Below are 25,418 nucleotides of genomic sequence, written 5' to 3'. Positions count from 1 at the left end.
ATCACCCTTCTTCTTTGGGGAATTGAACGACTCTATCGTGAGTAGCATCATTCTCCACGGGCTTCAAGAAGATCATTACATTGTCGGCGAAGGATGAATGCCAGTGAGTTACTCCCCTCGTGGCCAAAGGACATAGAAATCCTCCACCCACTGTGAATCTAAAGAGGTGATGCAAAGCCTCCATGGCGAGAATGAAATGACATAGGATAGTCGGGGTTGCCCTACGACATGCCCCTGCTTCTGAAGATCTTGCCCCTCGGACTCCATTTACTAGCACCCTGGTCGAGGACAAGGACAAGAGTGCACAGATCCAGGATGTCCACATGTCGCTAAAGCCCATCTTCCAAAGAATTTTCAACAAGAACACCTAGTCCAATGTGTCAAACGGCTTCATGATGTCCAATTTGATCAATGAAGCCGGCTCTCTAAGTGCATGGAGTCGATGAATCATGGTCTGAATGTTGGGGATCGTAGCAGAAATTAAAATTTTCTACGCATCACCAAGATCAATCTATGGAGTTTACTAGCAAAGATAGGGGAGGAGTGCATCTACATACCCTTGTAGATCGCGAGCGGAAGCGTTCAAGAGAATGGGGTTGATGGAGTCATACTCGTCGTGATCCAAATCACCAATTATCCAAGCGCCGAACAGACGGCACCTCCGCGTTCAACACACGTACGGAGCGGTGACGTCTCCCACACCTTGATCCAGTAAGGAGGAGAGAGAGGTTGAGGAAGAATGCTCCAACAGCAGCACGACGGCGTGGTGGTGGTGGAGTGACAGTTCTCCGGCAGGGCTTCGCCAAGCACACGCGGAGGAGGAGAGGTGTTGGGGAAGGGAGGGGCTGCGCCTTGGATGTGGTGCTGCAGCCCTCCCCTCACCCCTCTATTTATAAGGAGAAGGGGGAAGGGTCCGGCCCCTCTAGATGAGATCTAGAGGGGGGGCGGCGGCCAAGGGGGGAGGGAGCTCGCCCCCCAAGCAAGGCCCCCCCCCTTTAGGGTTCCCCCCCAAACCCTAGGCGCATGGGCCCTAGGGGGGTTGGCGCCCAGCCCACTAAGGGCTGGTTCCCTTCCACCCACAGCCCATAAGGCCCTCCGGGGCAGGTGGACCCTCCCGGTGGACCCCCGGAACCCCTCCGGTGGTCCCGGTACAATACCGGTATACCCCCGAATATTTCCGGTGACCGTATGGTGACTTCCCATATATAAATCTTTACCTCTGGACCATTCCAGAACTCCTCGTGACGTCCGGGATCTCATCCGGGACTCCGAACAAAATTCATTAATCACATACAAACGTTCCTTATAACCCTAGCGTCATCGAACCTTAAGTGTGTAGACCCTACGGGTTCGGGAATCATGCAGACATGACAGAGGCACCTCTCTAGCCAATAACCAACAGCGGGATCTGGATACCCATGTTGGCTCCCACATGTTCCACGATGGTCTCATCGGATGAACCACGATGTCGAGGATTCAAGCAATCCCGTATACAATTCCCTTTGTCAATCGGTACTTTACTTGCCTGAGATTCGATCATCGGTATCCCAATAGCTCGTTCAATCTCGTTACTGGCAAGTCACTTTACTCGTTCCGTAATGCATGATCCCGTGACTAACTACTTAGTCACATTGAGCTCATTATGATGATGCAATACCGAGTGGGCCCAGAGATACCTCTCCGTCATACGGATTGACAAACCCCAGTCTTGATCCGAGCCAACCCAACAGACACTTTCGGAGATACCTGTAGTGCACCTTTATAGCCACCTAGTTACGTTGTGACGTTTGGTACACCCAAAGCATTCCTATGGTATCCGGGAGTTGCACGATCTCATGGTCTAAGGAAATGATACTTGACATTAGAAAAGCTTTAGCAAACGAACTACACGATCTAGTGCTATGCTTAGGATTGGGTCTTGTCCATCACATCATTCTGCTAATGATGTGATCCCGTTATCAATGACATCCAATGCCCATGGTTAGGAAACCGTAACCATCTATTGATCAACGAGCTCGTCAACTAGAGGCTCACTAGGGACATGTTATGGTCTATGTATTCACACATGTATTACGATTTCCGGATAACACAATTAAAGCTTGAACAATAGACAATTATCATGAACAAGGAAATATAATAATAACCATTTTATTATTGCCTCTAGGGCATATTTCCAACACTGAATGAGCATGAAGTTGTCATGCAAAGCTCTGCCCTTGGTGAAGTCACTTTGGTGATTGCCGATGAGCTGCGTCAGCTCTAGAGCTAACCGATTCGCCATGGCCTTCTAAGAATTTGTGGCACCCCATGTATGAGAATAACTTGCCGGAAAATCACACAACTCCATAGCTCCCTCTTTCTTGGGCAGCAGAGAGATTAGAGTTGTACAGATCGCGTGTAGGACTCATCTATCCTCTCTTGAAAAGGAATCCACCGTGCGCATGAAATCGCCTTTGATTACTCCCCAACAAACTTCGTAGAATTTACTGGTGAACCCATCAGGCCCCGAGGCTTTATCCGGTGGCAAGACCTTCACCACAGCCCAGATTTCTTCCTCGGCCATTTGCTTGTCCAGGTTGGCTAGAACTTGGGTGGGCAGGTGCAGGGCGTCCTGGTCCAAAGAGTGCGTACAGTCATTGGTTGCCCCTAATAAGTTGTCATAGAAATCATCCACCACCACGGCCGATTGGTCCTGCCCGGAGACCAAAGCCCCATCCACTTGCAGGGACATGATTGCATTGCATCTCTTTCTATGTGTGGCATGTAGTTGGAAGAACCTTGTGTTGGCATTCCCCTCCCACAGCCAAGTTATCCTAGATTTTTGCCACGCTATCGTCTATTATAGCGAGCTCTGACCCAACGTCTTCCTCTTTAGAGTTCGTCTCGATTGCACCTCCTCCTGAGATAACAATCTCGTCTCCATTGCCAAATCAAGGTGGAGTCACTTCTATGGCCATGAGGATTTGAATCCTGACATTCCTGATCCACCGAGCGCCCCAACACGTGAGAGATTTTGCGGTTGGCCGGAGCTTGAAGTCCATCACCTTGAAAGGATTGCATGTTGATGAAATTGTATTCCATACTTGCTCAACCGTATCTAGGAATCCATCCACCTTTGTCCAAAAGTTTTGGAAGTGGAAGCGCCTCCCGCATAATAGTTCATTGTCAAAATCAAGGAGCAACGGGCAATGATCAGAGGTGGTTGTGCTGACCTCCTTTAGTTCTAGCTCATTGATCAAGTGCTAAAATCTGGCCATGATCCTCCTGTTGACAATTGCTATTATTCTTGTCCCACGGGTCCAAAAGATAAGATTGAAATTGCCCATGAGAGCTGATGTCTACTACGCAACTTTATTCTTGTAGACACGTGTTGGGCCTCCAAGCGCAGAGTTTTATAGGACAGTAGCAATTTTCCCTCAAGTGGATGACCTAAGTTTTATCAATCCGTGGGAGGCGTAGGATGAATATAGTCTCTCTCAAACAACCCTGCAACAAAATAATAAAAAGTCTCTTGTGTCCCCAACACACCAAATACAATGGTAATTTGTATATGTGCACTAGTTCATCAAAGATATGGTGATACAAGTGTAATATGGATAGTAGATATCAATTTTTATAGTAGGAACAATAAAAAACAGCATGGTAGCTATTGATAAAACGGAGCACAGACGGTATTGCAATGCTTTAAAATGAGGCCGAGGGTCTGTAATTTCACTAGTGCAATCTCCCAACAATGCTAATATAATTGGATCACATAACCATCCCTCAACGTGTGATGAAGAATCACTCCAAAGTTCCTATCTAGCGGAGAACATAAGAAGAAATCATTTGTAGGTACGAAACCACCTCGAAGCTATTCTTTCCGATCAATCTATCAAGAGTTCGTACTAAAATAACACAAAACAATTTCAGATCATAATACCCAATCCAACACAAAGAACCGCAAAGAGTGCCCCAAGATTTCTACCGGAGAAACAAAGACAAGAACGTGCATCAACCCCTATGCGTAGATTACCCCAATGTCACCTCGGGAATCCGCGAGTTGAATGCCAAAACATATATCAAGTGAATCAAAATAATACCCCATTGTCAACACGGGTATTCATATGCAAGACATATATCAAGTGCTCTCAAATCCATAAAAGTATTCAATCCAATAAAATGAAATCTCAAAGGGAAAACTCAATTCATCACAACTAGATAGAGAGGGGAAAACATCTACTATATTATCAAAGCCCGCGATACATCAAGATCATGACATCTCAAGAACACGAGAGAGAGAGGGATTAAACACATAGCTACAAGTACAAACCCTCAGCCCCGAGGGTGGACTACTCCCTCCTCATCATAGTGGCCGTCGGGATGATAAAGATGGCCACCGATGATGATTCCCCCCTCTGGCAGGGTGCCGAAACGGGGTCTAGATTGGTTTCTCATGGATACAGAACCTTGCGGTGGCGGAACTTCTGATCTAGGGTTAACCCCGAGGGTTTTTGGAATATTTGAGAATTTATAGGGCAAAGACGGGGGCGGGAGGCCACCGAGGTGGGCACAACCCACCTGGCACACATGGGCCCCCAGTCGCGCCCTAGTGGATTGTGCCCCCCTTGGGGAACCCCCTAGGTGCTTCTCTGGCCCACTGGATGTCTTCTGGTCCATAAAAAATCCACAAAAATTTTTGCGGTGTTTGGACTCCGTTTGGTATTGATTTCCTGCGATGTCAAAAACAAGCAAAGAAACAGCAACTGGCACTGGGCACTGGGTCAATAGGTTAGTCCCAAAAAATGATATAAAGTTTCTATAAAATGATTGTAAAACATCCAAGAATGATAATATAATAGCGTGAATACTTCATAAATTATAAATACGTTGGAGACGTATCAGCATCCCCAAGCTTAATTCCTACACGTCCTCGAGTAGGTAAATGATAGAAGAAATAATTTATGAAGTGTGAATGCTAGCAAAGTGCACAAGTTCGATCAATGAAAATTTCAATCACTTTTCCTAGCATCATAACAGCAATTCTTTCTTACAGAACTTCTCATGTTAAAGTAGCAACCAATTCACATGTTAAGCTTCAAACAATGATTATCTTGAAACTCAGCAACCTATGTTCTCAGTCACCAAGCAATTGCAATCCAACTTATTCAACAGAGTCTAAGTAAGAGCTCCACATACTCAACCATCATATAGTCTTCTACGATTGCTAACACTCACCGCATACACATGAGCAAAACATTTCAACCGGACACATAGAAAGATATGGGCTTATAATTTCGCCTCCCAATGTATTCACCTCACACTACTAGGAAAAGGGCTATAGATGAAATGGCCACTAATGGTGCACCAGACATGTGGTGCGCCACTACTATATAGCCGTGGCGCACCATGTGCTGGTGCGCCATTAGTGTGAAAGACACTAATGGTGCACCAGACACACGGTGCGCCACTAGTAACAATTTTTTTTCAAACATACTAATGGCGCACCAGGGCACAGTGCACCATTACTAGTTCTAACTAGTAATGGCGCACCATCCTCATAGTGCGCCACTACTTTTTTTTTGCAAAACTACTAATGGCGCACCAGTGTATAGTGCACCATTACTAGTTTAAACTAGTAATGGCGCACTGTGCCCTGGTGTGCCATTAGTGTTTTTTTTTGTGAAACTACTAATGGCGCCCCACCAGTAGGTGCGCCATTACTAACCAGGGTTACTAATGGCACTTTTGTTGGTGGTGCGCCATTAGTAACCTGGGACCAGCTAGATATTTTGGACAGCCACACCTACCCACTCACTTTCCTCACTTCATTCTCTCCACCTCCTCCTCCAAGCTTGTCTCGGCTGCCTCCTCCTCCTCACCTCATTTGCACCATAAATTCATCCAAATTAAGTGGTTAAATTACCTTTTTTTGATAGGTAAGTAAGGGGGAAGCTATCTTTATGTTGTTCTCCCTCCAACAATGTGCACATGCACTTTTTATGGCCTAGCTAGATCTATGTATGTTTGTGGTGTTGCATATATGTTTGTGTTTGCAGGTACCGGTATTTGAAATGCGATAGTTTCCAATATTTTGCCGGAATGTTGATTCATTTCCGTTTCGGCGAGAATTTTGGCACTATGCATTCTTTTTGGTCCTATTTTTAGGGAAAGTCATGCCAAATTTTTTCTTGGTTCTAAAATATCATTTTGCTCTACCCCGCAGGCGACCATGGTCCGCACGATGACCGAAGGCATCGTGAATAGGTTTTTGAGCTCCGCGAAGGCCGAGATGCTTCAAAAGAACGAGACAGAGATAAGATGTCCGTGTCGAAGATGCAAGCTGAAGAGCCTTATTGCGGACCCGGATTCCGGGCAGGTGCGGGACCACCTGCTCTTGCGTGGTTTCATGGATGGCTATCGGTGGCAAGGTGATGAAGATGACTATGAAGTCGTCCATAGGGGCCGGGCAAGAAATGAGGAAGGGCAGCAAGACAACCACCGCGCCTCGGGCGGGCGAGAAGACGAAGAATTTCCAGGACATGATCACGACAGTGATGCTGTACACAGTCATCATGTAGAAGATGCCGGACATGATGATGAGGAAGATGCCGGAGCGGACGAAGGGCATGATCATGAAGATGAAGATGCCGGCGGAGCAGACGATGATGGACCATCGATGGGCGGGGTGCAGGACCCTCATATTCAAGAGCTGCTTCTCAAGCAGACGGATAACACAAGAGCTGCCGCCCGAGAGAAAGCCAAACAGGATCAACTGGAGATAGACGCGGTTACTCCATTGTATGAAAGATGCAGGCCCGAGGATACCCGCCTGAAAGTAATGCTCATGGCTCTGGAGATGAAGGTAAAACACAAAATGACCGACGCATGCTTCGACGAGAACATGTCATTCTGGCTCGAACGTCTTCCCAAGGGGAACAAGTGCCCGACCAGTTTTGAGGAGGCGAAGAAAATCGTGTGTCCTTTGGATTTACCGCACGTGAAATACCATGTGTGCATGAACAATTGCATCATCTATCGGGACGAGCACGCGGAGTCTACCATATGTCCGGCGTGCGGCGTCACTCGATACAAGAAGAGGAAGAAAGCTCCTCGAAAAGTGGTGTGGTACTTTCCGATCACTCCTCGTCTGCAGCGGTATTTCGCGGACCCTAAGGTAGCAAAGCTCCTGCGTTGGCACGCGGATAGGGAGGAGAAGAAGCGAGAATATGACGCAAATGATCCGAAGAGAAATAAAAAAGACAAGATGCTGAGTCACCCTAAGGATGGGAGCCAGTGACAAGCGTTGAACTTTGAACACCCAGAATTTGGGAAGGATCCAAGGAACATCGTGCTGGGCACGAGCACCGATGGAGTCAATCCGTTTGGCAGCCAGAGAAGCACACATAGCACCTGGCCTGTGTTTGTGTGGATGTACAACCTTCCCCCCTGGTTGTGCATGAAGAGGAACTACATTCACATGAGTATGCTAATTGAAGGGCCGAAACAACCAGGGAACAACATCAATCTGTATCTGGGACTGCTGAAAGAGGAGCTAGACACGCTGTGGAAAACGCTAGCCAATACGTGGGACGCCGCAGAGAAAGAATATTTCCCTATGAGAGCCGCACTGCTCACAATGGTGCACGACTATCTCGGTTACGGATATCTCGCGGGGCAGGTGGTCCACGGATTTTCTGGATGCGTCAGGTGCATGGATGACACAACGTATCGCCAGCTAGATAGAGATCCCGGGTCTTCGAAAACCGTGTTCATGGGACATCGAAGGTGGCTTCGCGACGATGACCCGCGGAGGAAACGCAAGGATCTGTTCGATGGTGAAACCGAACCCCGAAGACGCCCGCGTACGAGGAGCGGCGAGGAAATAGACGAGCTGTTGAAAAATTGGAAAGATTGCCCACTGCCGGGAAAGAAGCAAAAGGCGCCAGAGCCGCTGCTGAAGGTATGGAAAACGAGGTCTGTTTTCTGGGACTTGCCGTACTGGAAGATCCACCGTATGCCTCACAGCCTTGATGTCATGCATATCACGAAGAACGTGTGCGAGAGTCTACTTGGTACCCTGCTCAACATGACAGAGAGGACCAAAGATGGGCCGAAAGCAAGGGCAGACTTGAAATCAATGGGCATCAGGGAGGAGCTTCACGCTAATGATGATGATGATGAGGTGAAGCAGGACACGGAAAGTCGTCGCAAAGGCAAAAAGGCTAAGAAGACCGGAAATGACTTCCCTCCCGCGTGCTTCACTCTAAGTCAGGAGGAGATCGATCAGTTTTTCACCTGCCTCGTAGGAGTAAAACTTCCTTACGATTACGCGGGGAAGATAAGCAGATACCTAGACTCAGCGAAGCATAAGTTCAGCGGGATGAAGTCTCACGACTGTCACGTGCTGATGACGCAGATACTTCCAGTTGCAATCCATGGGATCATGGACACGCATGTCCGTGAAACGCTATTTGTCCTATGCAATTTTTTCGACGTCATCTCTCGGAAGTCGGTTGGCGTGAGGCAACTTAGAAGGCTACAGGAAGAGATCGTGGTGATACTATACGAGCTTGAGATGTACTTCCCCCCCGCATTCTTCGATGTTATGGTGCATCTGCTGGTCCTTACCGTGGAGGATATCATCCAACTCGGACCGATGTTCCTGCACAGCATCATGCCGTTCAAAAGGATGAATGGTGTCATCAAAGGATACGTTCGCAACATGTCACGTCCAGAGGGAAGCATAGCCAGGGGCTTTCTGACCGAAGAGTGCATCTCCTAGTGCACGAATTATCTAGGCATCGAGAACCCCGTTGGTCTGCCCGTCAACAGGCACCTCGGCAGGCTCGCTGGATGGGGTCACCGTGAGGGTCGCCGCGAAATGCATGTCGACTTCGAGGGTCGACTCACCGACTTTGAAAGAGCAAACCTAGTCGCGCTACAACACATAGACGTGGTCGATCCTTGGGTGGTAGAGCACAAAACCTTTATTGAGAAGACATACAATGACCGAGGCCAACAGAGGACGGACGGAGATATAATCAAAGAGCACAACTCATGTTTCACGCGTTGGTTCAAGCAGAAGCTTCTGTCGTACCCTTTACATGAGGATTCTTCCGCGGAAGAACAACTCATATTCGCCTTGTCACAGGGCGCCGAGCACAACCTGATGACGTATGAGGCATACGATATCAACGGCTACACATTCTACACCGAGGACAAGGACATGAAGAGCGATGGTTATCAGAACTCCGGGGTAACGATGGAATCCTACACCGGTAACGACAAGGACAGATACTACGGAAGGATCGAGGAGATCTGGGAGCTGAGCTACGCTGGAGAGAAGGTCCCGATGTTCCGTGTCAGATGGGCCAAGAGCGTCATAAAAGAAGACCGGTATTTCACCACCATGGTTATACCCGAAGCCAAATCCAAGACCGCAGGCGCAAACGTCACCACGAAAAATGAGCCATGGGTACTGGCTTCCCAAGTGGACCAATGCTTCTTCATTACCGACCTGTCAAAGCCCAGTCGTGTTGTCGTGAGGAGAGGCGAAAGGAAGATCATCGGAATGGATGGAGTCGCCAATGAGCAAGACTTCGACAAGTACGGCGACCCGAAGATGGAACATGACGACGACGATGAAGTATCAGCATACACCACAAGAAGAAGCAGGACCACCCTACCTAAAGGATGTCCGTTCAAGACAAGAACTCCATTTACGAAAAATAAGGGCAAGAAGATTGTGAACAGATAGCTAGCTAAGATCGATTGTATTTAAATTGTAGCCTTCATTTCTCGATTGTAATCGTAGTCTGAATTTGTTAATATTTTTTGAACTCATGAATATTTTTAAATTTCACGGGCACTTTTTGAATTCATGAATATTTATTGAAATTTTGATGATATTTTTTCATATTCATAAATGTTTTACCAATTCACAAATGAATGCAACTAAAAATCCAAAAAAAATATTGATGATATTTTTAAATAACAAATTTGATGATATTTTCAAATAAAAAATTTGATGATATCTTCAATTAAAATAAAAAACAAATTTGAAGATATTTTCAAAAAAAAAATTGATGATATCTTCTGTTCTAGTCCTCATGAAAATAATAAATTTGATAAAAAAACAAATTATTAGATGCAACAAAAAAATGAAAAAAAATGTTACTAATGGCGCACCAGAGGAGGGTGCGCCATTGCTATAAAAAAAAAGTTACTAATGGCGCACCAGAGGGGGTTGCGCCATTGCTATCAGAAAAAAAGTTACTAATGGCGCACCCCTAGATGGTGCGCCATTACTAACATTCCCCCTTGTGTGTGTTGTCCATCTCGCGTTCGTCCTTCTCTCCCAATCTCACATCTCTCCGACCCACTGCCCGACCCACTGCGCCGCCGCCCCTACTACGCCGCCGCCCGTAAGCCCCCCTCCCCCTGACTGACTCCCCTGGCCTCCGTGCGCAGTTCACCGTCCCGGATCTCCGACTGCATCGCCTCCCGCGGTGGCAACATCCACAGCGTCGACCTCTTCGTCCCCGACGACTCCCCCGCGTCCACCAGGAGAGGAGGCCCGAGCACCTCTCGACCTCCCCGCCGTCTATCCCCGCCTCCCCCAAGCTCGCCGTCTCCGCCCTCCGTTGTCTCCGCTCCGGCCACCACCTCATCGTGGTTAGGTAATCTTCATTGCCCTCCTCCCTCTGCCTCTCTTCCTCCTCTCCTCCCTCCCGGCCATGCCCTCTTCTTCTCTCTATTGCTAGGTTTAGGTCAAATCCCTCTTGAATTTAGGTCAAATTAGGTTCAAATCCCTTTGAAATTAGTATGTAAAGCTCACTGTTCTGAAGTTCTGATCAGTTCAGTACCTTAGTAAGCAATAACACAAGCTTCCATACAAGCCAACGAGCCAAGAAGATACCTGCTACTACTATAGTGTTGATTCTGAATTTGTGGAGAGGGGAGTTCATTCAGAGAAGAGAAGAGAATACAAATGAATTGGCTTGTTTATGTCAAATAGAAATGAATTGCTATTTGTGGAGTTTAGGCTCCTTTGAATCAAGGCAGCACTGTCAAATGAGCTCCTCTTCTTTCTACTCCTTACCTTGACATAAACTTGGCAAGTTTTAGCAACAAGAATACAAATGATAGTCACTGCAGCTGCACATGATCTCTGCTAGTTATAAAAATTCATTGCTTGTCCTATGTTTTCTATCAGGGTATTGTTCAGGAAGCTTGGTTGAGTTTGTGTCCTTTAGTTTGTAAATCTGCAGTTCTAGCCACTGTTTGTAGTTCTAGCCACTCCTTGCTGTTAGTTCCTCAGGGAGTTCTGCACAAAATTAGCTCAACAAGTTGCATCTGGCTTTTACAAAGTTGGTTTGGCTTAAGAGGATAAGTTGTTGTATATACTGTCATAAAGTTCAGCAAGAACAGGGCACCAACAGTGCTACTCTAGTATCTAGTTGGGGAGGCACAAATGGACAGGGCATCACTGTAGCTGTACTGCACAAAAAACTATTAGTCTTAGGATTAACACTCCTCATATGAGATGAGAGGATTTTTTTTAAATGGCTTCTTGCAGTTTTGAAAATTCAGTTTATTCGGTTACTGAAAATTCAGTTAATTCAGTTAGGCACACAAATTTCAAAACTTTTGTGTGCCCTAGTACTTGGTGTTTGTAGAAAACCAGGAGTGTCAATGTGACTAGAATTCACTTGTCCTTATATGGGTGAAACTTCACTTGTTTTTAGGCTAGTGCAGGGTGTTGCTTTATTCTGTCATCATTTGTAACTATGTCACAAATAAATTGTTCCTTCTTCTGTATTTGACAAGTAATGACTGTTGATAAGCTGAGGCATGGATTAAGCTGTTTCTTTGCTGTAACATACTGTATATCACTCCACAATGAAATATAGTAAATATTGATGTGCTTTGTAAAACTTGTTCATGTACTGAACTACTAATGCCTTGTGATGCTCTGAATTACTTGTGATGCCTCTAAATTACTTGTGATCCCATTGAGAAAGACTTGTAAAGATGATGATCATCTTTTACAGAAAACAATTTCTGTAAACACGTCAGTAACTTTGCTAGTTTGCTGGGTTTTGTCTCCGACCATCGTGTCATGATGATTTTGCAGGTACCCCGAGAGGCCCTTGAGTTTGCTGGAATGTCGATTAACTTCCGTTCCGGCAAATTCGGGTACTCCATATGTCCTATTTTCAGCAAAGGTCATGCTGAAATTTTCCGTGAATTTTAGCATGACTTTGCTAAAAATAGGACATATGGGGTACTTGTGACTAATGCATGGGCTGGGGTCTTAGTACTTAATTAAGTAGGATCAACTGCCCTTTTATTCTTGCTGCATTAAACCATAGGTGGCAATAGAGCCAAGTGATTAGGCCCAACTTAGAATTCTCCTTCCCAGCTTAGCTTTTAGGGTGCCTCGGTGTCGATGAGAACCTAAATGATGTACGCTTAGGCTTTTAGGGTGCCTCGGCGTCGACAAACCCTAAATGATAAAAGCTTAGCTTTTAGGATGCCTCGGTGTCGACAAACCCTAGATGATGAGACCATGATCTTGTTCCTTGACAATAACCAACTTTTTGACCAAACTTTTTTCCTATTTAGAGCGAAACATGGCCCACAACGATGAGGCCGGCGGTTCGGGCGGCAAGCAATTCTGGGAGCTGTCCCAGGAGCTGGAGGAAGAACCTCACCGCTATGAGGACGCCACGGAAGACACCGATCTTGACTACACAACCCCTACTGGCGTCGGGGATGACACCACTGATGGTGCCGCCGAGGATGCCACCACTGATGATGGCGGCGCACGCACAGATGGCACCCAACCGAAGAGGCAACAGAAGGACCGGTGCCCGAGCATGCTCGGCACCGTCAAGGAGGAATTTACTGAAGTGAACTCCGACGGGCATCCAACGGCGCCCAAACAAGTAGTCAAGGGGTACTCGGTTCAGCTCGGGTGCATTCTCCGGAGCACCGTCTCGATCAACGCTGAGAACCTAAGGCATAAGGACCGAGGGAATTTGCGCAGCCTCCTCTTCAGGAAGCTGCACGAACGATACAAGTTCCCCACTGACTTTGCAAAAACATGCCTCTCAGGGAATAAAGTGAACAGGGCCGCCCTCACGAGGATGGGCACGGCCCTGTCTACTTGGATAAGCACGGTGAAGGCAATGATTGAAAAAGGTGATAGTTATGAGAAGATCAAGGCGAAATATCCTTTGATCAGCGAAGATGACTACAAGGAGTTCAAGATCAAGTGCGAGAGCAGCGCAACCTCCGAATCAAGTCAGTGGGGGAAAGAAATGCGGCAGTTGAACTTAGGGGTCCACCAACTCGGTCCCGGCGGTTACAGAGTGGCGGAGCCTATATGGGACAAGGAGGACGCGGAGCGTGCCGAGCAAGGCCTACCGCCCCGCTTCGAGAAATTCCGTGACAAGCAGACCAGGAACTTTGTCAGGGCCCGGTACAAGGAGGACCCGGTAACAAAGGAGCTTACCACGGATCCAAAGACCAGGGCGCTTGAGCTTGTTCTGGTAAGGAATACACCCCCGCGTAATTAGCTCCATATGGTTGCATTCTAATTAATGAAGCCAAATTTCTAAATGGTTCACATTCCTTCCGCAGGAGGCTGAAAGCAGTAGCGCGGGGTTGTCTCAGAGCTCCCCTTTTGACACCTCTTTAAATAGGGCATTGAACGTAATGAAAAACAAGGATAAGCTCAGTAAGCCGTCGTCAGCTGGTCGTGTGGCTGGCAAAGGCTTGTCCACAAAATGGTCGTCATACTACACCGCTGGTGGGCGAAAGGAGAAAAAGACCAGCTCAGAAAGCCAGTCGCGCGAGGTTCAAGAACTCAAGGCACAATTGGCGCGGATTCCGGAGATTGTCCAAGAGCAAGTGCAACAACAACTGGGAACGACGCTCACCGCCATGGTTCCTACCTTGATTCAGGGGCTGACGACGTGGATTGCGGGCGGCCAACAGGGGCCTCCCCCGGTTCCCAGCTTCACGGCCAGCAACTCGCACAACACGCAGACGGTACCATTGGTGTCTCCGGCGGAGGCGGTATTTGTGTCTCCGGCGCTGGCACGGGCATTGGAGCTTAATGCACCCGGGTGTATGCCGGCCAGCACCTCGCCAGCAAGCGACCCCTCCGTCAGTTGCACGCCCGCCGTTGGCGGTGCCTCGACATTAGCCGAGCTCGACGGCATCACGGTAACTAAGCCTCTCGGCCGATGACTTCATCTCCTTGCCTTTGACTGGGCATCCCTGACACCCTACATGTTTTCGCAGGGCGCCGCCGACGTTCCTTGCACTCTCCTGCACTTCTTGGGCGGCGAGTTGGTCATTGTCGCCAAGGGCACAATCGTTCAACCGGGCAACCGCATGTTCCACGGTAATCCGATGCCACCCACCTTGTATAGGGTTGAACTGGTTCGGGTGCTGCCAGGCTGCGACGAGTTGTTACCTCCGATTCGACCCGCTGGGGCCGACGAAGATGATGTGATGACCCTCAGCGCCTGCGTAAGCTGGCCCCTGCTTTGGCCGAAGAGCCAGATTCATTTGGGGGCGGGGGACACCACCCCACAGACAAGACTGCCAGTCGTGCCAGCGCCAAGCCATGGCAAGAACGCCGCAACGCTACCGGACATGCCGGACATCCCTATGGCACAGGATCCGGACATGCATATGGCACAGGATCCGGACGACGACAACGACGACGGTACATTTACCAACGTCGATAAGTACTTTGCCGAACATGGGTACGGTGACGAGTTCTGCGGGCCTCCTTCTCAAGAACCCAACCCTGAAAAAGACGACCGCGATCTAGCTGGTACGGCGGAGAAACCCAATTGCAACAGGCGTCGTCTGGCGTTCAGTTCTCAGGAGACGCCTCCAGCTGCCGCCTTCACCGAGCCTCAGATAGCTGAGGTGCGAAATATTATCAGCCCCAACACGCTCAAGAAGGCGGTCTGTGAGCAGAACTCGATCCCATTACAGCAGATCAGGAAGAAGGGACGGAAACGAAAGACTAACAAGGGCGCCGGTGCGAGCCAGCCGGCACCGAGTACGATCCGTGCTCAGGATGGGCCACCTTCACCTAAGGATATCTCGAGGAGGGTGCATGTGGCGGGTAGGGCGATGCTACCGACAAATATGCTCAATGCTGCAACCGGTGCTATGCGGAGTCTGCATGACAGTGTTCTTTCTTTGGAGAAGCGGCGTCTCAGAGAGAATGATGTGGCATACCCGGTTTTCGTGGCCAAGGTGCCAGAGGGCAAGGGCTTTGTGGATAGCGCCGTCGGGGGTACGATCGTCCTGCGGTTTGATGACATCTTTGCTATGTTTAACCTTCATCCGCTGCACTACACCTTCGTTCGGCTGTTTTCGCTGAGTATGGAGATGCGGATCATTAGAGACAAGACCCCGGACATTGTGATAGTCGACCCCTTCTACATGCGTGCCAAGATCTTGGGCAGCGCTGGGGACCGGCAAGTCGCGAGTTCACACCTCGAAGGCGTCATTCTGGCAAACCCAGATAAGGATAACTTCCTCGTGCCTTACTTTCCCGAGTAAGTCATCCCCTAACCGCCCCGTAACATATGATTTCTTAGATTTCGATCGTTCTTTTTTTTCTAACATTCCGTGTTCTGTGCAGTGACACACATTGCACACTCATCCTCTTAAGCCCGAAATATTCCATGGCCACGTATTTCGACCCGGACCGTGACTCCAAGATAGACTACACAAATATCAAGAAAGTTCTTGATGATGCTCTCCCCGGCTACGCCGCATCTGGAGGCACCTTTAAGAGGCCAGCTCGTAGGTACGGCAGGCACGTGTTCACCCACAATACGATGTTCCCCTGCGTCAAGCAGCCGCCTGGCGGTCAGAAGGATGCCTACTACGCCCTCCATCACATGCGGGCGATCGTACGGGACCATAATCACCTTCTGCTACCAAATAATCTCAAAGATTGGGCCGCAAGCTTGGCGGCAATCCAGGACGCGGACATCCGACAAGAATTCTTTCGCATCCAGTCGGAGTTTGCAGAAATCATCCATCAAGATGTCCTTCGTACCTCGGGGCAGTTCTACCTCAAATATCAACCGTCCAACAGTGAGATAGACACAACGCTACAAATGCAGGCTGACAACGCCCGCGACTTCATGACCATCACGACAGACGGCGGCTTCATCCACGCTCCGGTCCCATGAGTCGAGTCGAAAGTAGTGATGCTATGTGTAGTTCTGAAACATCGATTAGCTCATGTTGTAATTAAACTTTAATGAACTTGTATGTCTCTTTGGTTTGGACAGTCGTTCAACTTAGATGTAATCGATGCTATTTATTAGTAGGACCATGAATCGTGCTATTAATGTCTTGCTTTTCTCTTCCGATCCTTTTGTTGCATACTTATATATTGCTTATGTATTGTCTGTTGTTTGGCTAGTGCATAGAGATGCCGTCGTATGTCGTGTACAAGGGTAAGGTTCCCGGAGTCTACGACGACTGGGAGGAGTGTCGGAGACAGGTTCACCGTTTCAGCGGTAACAGTTACAAAGGGTACACCACTAGGGCGGAGGCGGAATCTAGATACGCGCGCTATCTAGCGGGAGAGAGGAGGGAGCGTTGGAGGAACCGGATGAAGACCAGTTTCATCGCGATGATGCTCATCGTGATGACCGCAGCTCTCTTCTATGTGATGGTAGTTTAGATGATCGATATCGACTTGTAATGTGAAGACAAACTCGCTACTCGCGGTCTCGAGACTTGTAATGTTCTATCTTTGTTCGGTCTTTTGAATTCGGAGACTAATATGATGAATTGTATTCGGAGACTAATCTTCTATTGTATTCGATGAATCTGCTGTTGCTGTGTGGTACTGTCTATATTCTGTCCAATACTATATTTTGTAACCTGTGCAAATATCAGAAAAGAAAAAAACTCCCTAATATTCATACTAATGGCGCATCACCCCAACGTGCGCCATTAGTATGCCAAAGGATACTAAAGGCGCATCACCCCACAGTGCGCCATTAGTATGGCAAAGCACATGTGTAAATATCGCCCCCTGGGAGGCACACTAATGGCGCATGTTGGTCTATACTAATGGCGCACGGCGTGATGCGCCATTAGTATACCAGATACTAATGGCGCACCAGTGGTGTGCCATTAGTATTTAATACTAGTGGCGTGGTACTAGTGGCGCACCAGTAGTGCGCAATTAGTAGGCAAAACTGGTGCGCCACTAGTAGGCCTTTTCCTAGTAGTGTCAAGGCTGATGTCAACAATAATAACTCATGCTACCCATATTCAACTGGACATATGTGCCTAGATCTTTCCTCACCACATGATGTTTGCCAAAGGAGAAAAATAAAAAGGAATAGAGAGAAAAACTTTGACTCTTGCATGAAAGTAAATACATAAAAGTAAAAGATAGGCCCTTCGCAGAGGAAAGCAGAGGGTGCCATGCGCTTTTTGTTTGTATGTTCAACCCCTTAGTGCAAAAGAACGTCACATTATATTGCCCCTTATGGTAGCAACCTTTATTATGCAGTCCGTCGCTTTTATTACTTTGCCATCACAAGTCCGTACAACACTCAATTTTCTCTTACACTAAATGGCCTAACACTTTTAGAAGCAATTTTTATTGCCTTATTGCACCGATGACAACTTACTTGAAGGATCTCACTCAATCCTTAGGTAGGTATGGTGGACTCTTTAAAATAAGATTTGGGTTTAAGGGTTTTTGGATGCACAAGTAGTATCTCTTCTTGGTGCGGAATTTTTGGCTAGGAAAGATGGGGGGCAATCACCACATGTTGAAGGATCTATGACAATATAACTTCTATGTGAATATGAACAAACATAAACCATTACATTGTCTTCCTTGTCCAACGTCAACAATTTTGTCATATAATATTTTGATGGGGGTTCACAATTCCATGATAGTGTTTTTGCATGTGAAAGCTCTCTTCCTTATAATCATTCAGGAATTGCTTGTATGACCAATATTTGTCAAGCTTCAAAATATTTCACTTTCTAAACCCAATGTGAAGATACCACTAGGCATGATATGCACATATAACTTCAACTTCATGATATTCAATTCATTCAACAATTTACTCATAGGATATAAGTGAAATATGGGAGTAAATGATAAACTACTCCAAAAAGATATAAGTGAAGATCATGCGAGTAGTTAAGGAAATGGGTACCTAATTGAGGACTATCTCTTATTTAAAACTTTCAGATCTAAGTATTTTATTCAAACAACAAGCAAAACAAAAAAAATGACATTTCAAGACTAGCACAACTCATGTGAAGAAGCAAAAACTTAGGCTCAACTGAAACTAACCGATAATTGTTGATGAAGAAAGGTGGGATGCCTACCGGGGCATCCCCAAGCTTAGATGCTTGAGACTTCTTGAAATATTATCTTGGGATGCCTTGGGCATCCGCAACATCGGTGGAAACGACACCTATGGGATCACGGGGAATCCCTTCTACGGTCGGCGGGCGCGGGGCTGTTGAAAGAGCGTGTTTAAGAGATCAACACGGGAAATTTATCCAGGTTCGGGCCGCAAGTGATGCGTAATACCCTACTCCTGCTGGCTTGTGTTTATCTGGTGTTCTTGGACAAGCTAGAAAGCGTGCAGGGTCCAAAAAGTCTGAATCCTCTCACAGTACGCCGTGGGCCTCCTTTTATAGTCAAACTGGCTGCCACAGTGGCACACAGGAGGTGGAAAGTTGTACTGTAGTCGAGTTTATCGCCTGACATCATAGGAAAAAACGCATTAAATGCGCTACTGAGGTGTCTTCTTTCTTTATTGGGGACGGCACGAGGCCCGTCCCGTCCGTCGCCGCTTTGCCTTGCTCCGACACACGTCCAGGCCAATGAGGCATGCAGCGCCATGTAGGCTGGCTGGCTGCTGAGCTGGTGTAGTGGTAGGGTCTTCATGAAGATCTGCATGCCACCACACAGGTGCTTGACTAGTTGGCTTAGGAGCCACGTACTGCCATGTGGGTACCTGCTTAGATGGTGGGTCGGCCGCTGAGCTGGGGCGGTGATGGGGCGGCAAGGCCTTGCCGTGGTCTTGCTGATATTCCCGGCAAGGGTCTTGCTGGGGCCTTGTGGGCGCCCTCGGGAAGAGTCTTGCCGGGGCCTCGTGGGTATCTTTGGCAGGAGCCTTGCCGGGGCCTCGTGGGCATCCTCGGCAAGGAGCCTCGTTGTTGTCTTGTTTTCTGGTTCCTACCTAGGCCTCGCAGGCCCTTTTTCTTCACAAAGATATGCATGCCACCATGGAGACACCTCTCGAGCCTTGGTTCCAATGTGGTTGATGGCGTCGGAACTTTTAGACTCAAGGGTGCCAGCCCCGTTGGTGTTGGGCAAGTTGCCCCGGCAAGGCTCTTGCCGGGGCTACGTAAGCTGCCCTCGCAAGGCTCTTGCCTGGGAAAGCCCATCTTGTCCCTTTGCTCCTCGCGCCTCTGGTCTTGAGCACGGCTCTGGTAGTCTTGTGACTTTGCTTCCTCTTCTGTCCCACCAAGCGCGGTTGTGGGTGCATGGCTGCGAGTGCCCGCGCACAAGTAAAGGGGTGCAAAATGGACCCCTACTTTTGTACACCGACAGGAGCCTCCGGGCCTGGGCCACATATAAGCGCGGGGTGTTATTGGGCCAGGCCCAGAACGATGTGCGGGCGCGCGCGGCCGAGTTTTACCGAAGTAACTCCCTCGCCAATTGCGCTTCCCCACGACCTGCATTGAATGCGTGATGTGGGAGTCGTGCATGGGGCGGTTGCTGCACGCCTGCGTCACGTCGTGGTAAATGGTAAAGAGGTGGCCCGTGCTACCTCTTGAGCACTACGTTGGTTTTCCCTTGAAGAGGAAAGGGTGATGCAGCAAAGTAGCGTACGTATTTCCCTCAGTTTTTGAGAACCAAGGTATCAATCCAGTAGGAGGCCACGCACGAGTCCCTCGCACCTACACAAACAAATAAATCCTCGCAACCAACGCGATAAGGGGTTGTCAATCCCTACACGGTCACTTACGAGAGTGAAATGTGATAGATATGATAAGATTGGTATTTTTATGATAAAGATGCAAAGTAAAATAGAAGCAAAATAAAAGGCAACGGAAATAGCTAAGTGTTGGAAGATTAATATGATGGAAAATAGACCCGGGGGCCATAGGTTTCACTAGTGGCTTCTCTCAAGACCATAAGTATTTACGGTGGGTGAACAAATTACTGTTGAGCAATTGATAGAATTGAACATAGTTATGAGAATATCTAGGTATGATCATGTATATAGGCATCACGTCTGAGACAAGTAGACCGACTCCTGCCTGCATCTACTACTATTACTCCACACATCGACCGCTATCCAGGATGCATCTAGAGTATTAAGTTCATAAGACACTACAAGAAATATGTCAACTAGTGACCTTCTGTCAGTGACCCTGGAAGAATTGGTCATAGATCTATGACCATTTGAGACCAATTGGTCAAAACCTGTTCGGGGGGCTCCAAACCCTAAACCATTGCGACCATTTTGGTCAGAAAGGTCGTAATTTCCTTACACGAAATGGTCATAAAGCAAACAGCGCTAGTCCGCTGCCTTATTTCTAGTTGTTAACGACCAATATAGATGGTCATAGCCTTGTAAATTGTGCTGGGTTGCGATGACTAGGCACCATCTCATCAGTTTTGCCTATATGTCATGTCCATGTGTCAATTTTTGCCCTAGGTTGTGAAGCAACCTATATTTATGTTATTCCAAAAATTCCCAAAAAATTCTCATAAATTGTTTGGATCATATCTTCATCAAATATGTCAAAACCTTCCTTGCCTAGTTCAAAAATAATTCAACAATATTCATTTTCCTATTCTGTTCAGAGCAGCACTTTGTGAAGGAAGTACCACTTTGGCATGTCCAAATAGTATCCATTTTCTACAGTGCTTTCCTATGCCCAAATAACCATCCTACACCAAATGCCAGGTCAATCCATTCATTATTTTGAGCCCAGCTTCAACATTCGTATTTATGTCCAGTGTGGTACTTTGCAAAGCAAGTACCACCTAGGCTCCTCCTTTTGAGCTAAAAATTTGTGAAGACGGTCTTCTTAGTAACTGATCATCCTCATCCAAAACTCACGCCCATTAGCCATGTACATTTCCTGTACCGCTAATCAAACACTTGGATGCTAATTCATGTTTGAGCATCGATCGGTCTCCTCGTGAGAGTCTTATGTTGTAATTTTCTTCCTAGCACCTACCTGGGGAGTGCTCAACCCACTAGACATGCCTAGGCCACCCAGAACACATGGCAACGCCACAGTCACGCGGTGACCACGCTGCGGGCATGCGAGTTTACGCGCTCTATAGTTGGGGCCCTCGGCCACCGCCCAAACCTCGACGTATCGCCACCAAACCATGTATTTCTGATTAAATAGGTACTTATGTAACTAGAAATGATTTTTGGAAAAAATAAATAGCAAACTATGAGGCAGCTGCAGTTCAAATTTGACCCGCTTCCTACTGAATTGGCGGGAATTTGTCTTTTTCACCAGAGGTGGATCAAATTTTTTTACACCCAACCATTTTGTCAATTGTGCATTAAATATGTCCTAGTATTTTAGAAAATTTATTTGGTCCAATTTTGCAACAATTATTTGGGAGGTCCTTCACAAAAAAACCTCCTTTCAGGCACTCGGAAAATGGAAAATGAATTTTTCCTGCAAAGAAAATGAAAACTCCCTTGGGCAACATTGTTTGGAATTCCAAGATGCAGCCTTGTGCACAATATGATATCATTTGAACAAACTATGCCATGAATGTGGCTATAAGATTGACCACTTGGCTTGAAAGCCATGCATCTCCATACGTGATAGCTCGTTTCTGAGAACACTTTTTTAAAATAATTGCCGTATTACATGTTTGTTATTTTTCCTGGGAACTTGGCCACATATAATGACACAATGCGAAGGTTTCCCAATTTTTTGATTTTTTTTGAATTTGTTATGCCCGTTTCAAAATGCGGTCAAAATGGCGGGAATGACCGTTCCTAGCTAGTGGTTGAATCTTGGAATTTTTTTGGTGTTTCTATGATTAAATAGATACTTATGTACCTACAAATGATTTTTGTAAAAATAAAAAGCAAACTACAAGGCAGCTACAGTTCAAATTTGACCCACTTCCAGGTTTATCGGCGGAAATTTGTCTTTTTCACGAGAGGTGGATCAAAACTTTTTACACCCAACCATTTGGTCAACTGTGCGTTAAATATGGCCTAGTATTTTATAAAAATGATTTGGTCCAATTTTGCAACAATTATTTGGGATGTCCTTCACAAAAAAACCTCCTTTTGGGCACTCGAAAAATGGAAAATGGTTTTTTCGTCCAAAGAAAATGAAAACTCCCTTAGGCAACATTGTTTGCCATTCCAAGATGCACCCTTGTGCACAATGTGAGATCATTTGAACAAACTATGCCATGAATGTGGCCATAAGATTGATCATTTGGCTTGAAAACCATGAATCTTCACGCATGATAGCTCGTTTCTGAGAACACTTTTTAAAAATAATTTCCGTATTGCAAGTTTATTATTTTTCCTGGAAACTTGGCCACATATAATGACACAATGCGAAGGTTTTCCAATTTTTAGATTTTTTTATGAATTTTTTATGCCCGTTTCAAAATGCGGTCAAAACGGCGGGAATGACCGTTCCTAGCTAGTGGTTGAATCTTGGAATTTTTTTGGTGTTTCTCTGATTAAATAGATACTTATGTACCTAGAAATGATTTTTGGAAAAAATAAAGAGCAAACTACAAGGCAGCTACAGTTCAAATTTAACCCGCTTCCAACTCAATCGGCGGAAATTTGTCTTTTTCACGAGAGGTGGATCAAAACTTTTTACACCCAACCATTTGGTCAATTGTGCATTAAATATGTCCTAGTATTTTAGAAAATTGATTTGGTCCAATTTTGCAACAATTATTTGGGAGGTCCTTCACAAAAAAACCTCATTTCGGGCACTCGAAAAATGGAAAATGAATTTTTTGTCCAAAGAAAATGAAAACTCCCTTAAGCAACATTGTTTGTCATTCCAATATATACCCTTGTGCACAATATGAGATCATTTGAACAAACTATGCCATGAATGTGGCCATAAGATTGATCATTTGGCTTGAAAGCCATGAATCTTCACACATGATAGCTCATTTCTGAGAACACTTTTTTAAAAAGAATTGCCGTATTACAAGTTTATTATTTTTCCTGGTAACTTGGTCACATATAATTACACAATGCGAAGGTTTTCCAATTTTTTTATTTTTTTGAATTTTTCATACCCGTTTCAAAATGCGGTCAAAACAGCGGGAATGACCGTTCCTAGCTAGTGGTTGAATATTGGAATTTTTTTGGTGTTTCTCTGATTAAATAGATACTTTTGTACCTAGAAATGATTTTTGGAAAAAATAAATAGCAAACTATGAGGCAGCTGCAGTTCAAATTTGACCCGCTTCCAGCTAAAACGACGGAAATTTGTCTTTTTCACCAGAAGTGGATCAAAACTTTTTACAACCAACCATTTGGTCAATTGTGCATTAAATATGGCCTACTATTTTATAAAAATGATTTGGTCCAATTTTGCAACAATTATTTGGTAGGTTCTTCACAAAAAAACCTCATTTGGGGCACTCGAAAAATGGAAAATGATTTTTTCGTCCAAAGAAAATGAAAACTTCCTTAGGCAATATTGTTTGCCATTCCAAGATGCACCATTGTGCTCAATATGAGATCATTTCTTTGAATTTTTCATGTGAAAAAGTAGAAAATGACCCCCCCCTAAAAACTCATTTCTCATAACAATTTTTAAAAGATATTTGTCTTATTCCAATTTCAAGTTTGTTAGTTTTCCTAAAAACTATGTCACATTTGGTGACACAATGAGAATGTTTCTTTTTGAATTTCTCATATCATAAAACTGTTTATATGATTCAACACCTTTTTTTGAAAAATATTGTTCAACACCTTATTTTTAGTCGATTACGACCAATTTAGAAGGTCATAACGTGTACTGCGTTCTGATTGGTCCATGGACATGTCACGCGGATCGTGCTCAAATGCCGTCGGATGCTCTTGGATCCGACGGCAGCCCTTTCACCCTCGCCCCTCCCCCTCTTTCTCTCAAAAAAAAAAGAAAAAGAAACTCCCTCACCCTCTCACCCCACGAACCCTAGCGCTCCAGATCCGCCACCCACCTCACGCGCTCCCTCTCCCCCATCGCCGCCGCCACCCCGCCGATCCCATCCCTCCCGATTCAGATCCATTCTCCCCGATTCAGATCCGACCCCGCCGCCCGCGCCCGCGCGCCACCATCCGCTCCTCCTCGCCTCTTGGAGGACATCCGCCGCTCTTCCTCCGCCCGTCCCGGAGGCCTTGGTCGGCGCCCTCCGCCGTAGGGCCGCCACGCTCGTCCCGCCCTCAGCGCCGCACCTCCTTTTCCTCATGGCCTCGCACCTCCCCGATCCATGTTCCTCGCACGCTCACCGCTTCGCCTCTGTCTCCCACCACGCCGCACGCCCCACGCTGGAAAAGGGAAGGCGAGCCACCTCCGCCCTCCCCTCGCCCCCGCGCTGGTCCCACCGCCGAGCCTAGTTCCCCTCACTTCTCCGTGCAGGCGCCGTCGCATCAATCGATCTCCCGAGCAAGCGACCTCCCTCTCCAATCTACTCGTTGGCTATGGCGGACGAGCCGGAGGGGCGAGGGGAGGGGGAGCATGGACGCCAACTGGCGCCCCACCCATGACTCAGATCCCGCCACCACGGCCGCCGGAGGCGGGGTTGACCCGAACGCACCGGCGCCCCACCGCCGGAGGAGACTGGCGCTCTGGGCTCCATCCCGACGCCCGCGCCAGGATCGTCAGTAAGATGTAAGCGGCGACCTCAATATTTGATTTGATCCTTCATCCCCTTGATTTATTGGAGCACTCCTTCCAGATCCAGTCGCACTCCTCATCCAGCTCCATGTCTCCTAGTGCGGCGGCACAGTGGGAGGATGTGAACGCGTGGCCGCCCAGGGGTGGTGGTGGTGGTGACCTGCCTGCTCGTCCCTCGTCCTCATCACCGGCCTCTCCGAGGTCGCTGCTGGGGCAATCTCCATGGGCCCTTGAGGGTAATTTCCGATCCCTCCTCCGCAATTGTAATTCTGCAGTAGTACAAGGCTTCCATCTAGGATAATGTCCGACTGTATTAGACTGCATGTACTGCTAATAGTGAATCTACAGTAGTATTTCTACACATCCTAGCTAGTGATGAATACTTTTCATTGCATGGCCTGACTAATGACTCGCATTGGAGTCATTTATTAATCTTGTACTACTAGATGAGCTTCCGAATGTAACTTATGGAAATA

This window comes from Triticum aestivum, chromosome 6D (assembly GCF_018294505.1).
Source record: "Triticum aestivum cultivar Chinese Spring chromosome 6D, IWGSC CS RefSeq v2.1, whole genome shotgun sequence".
NCBI lineage: Eukaryota > Viridiplantae > Streptophyta > Magnoliopsida > Poales > Poaceae > Triticum > Triticum aestivum.
This window is presented reverse-complemented; position numbering follows the sequence as displayed.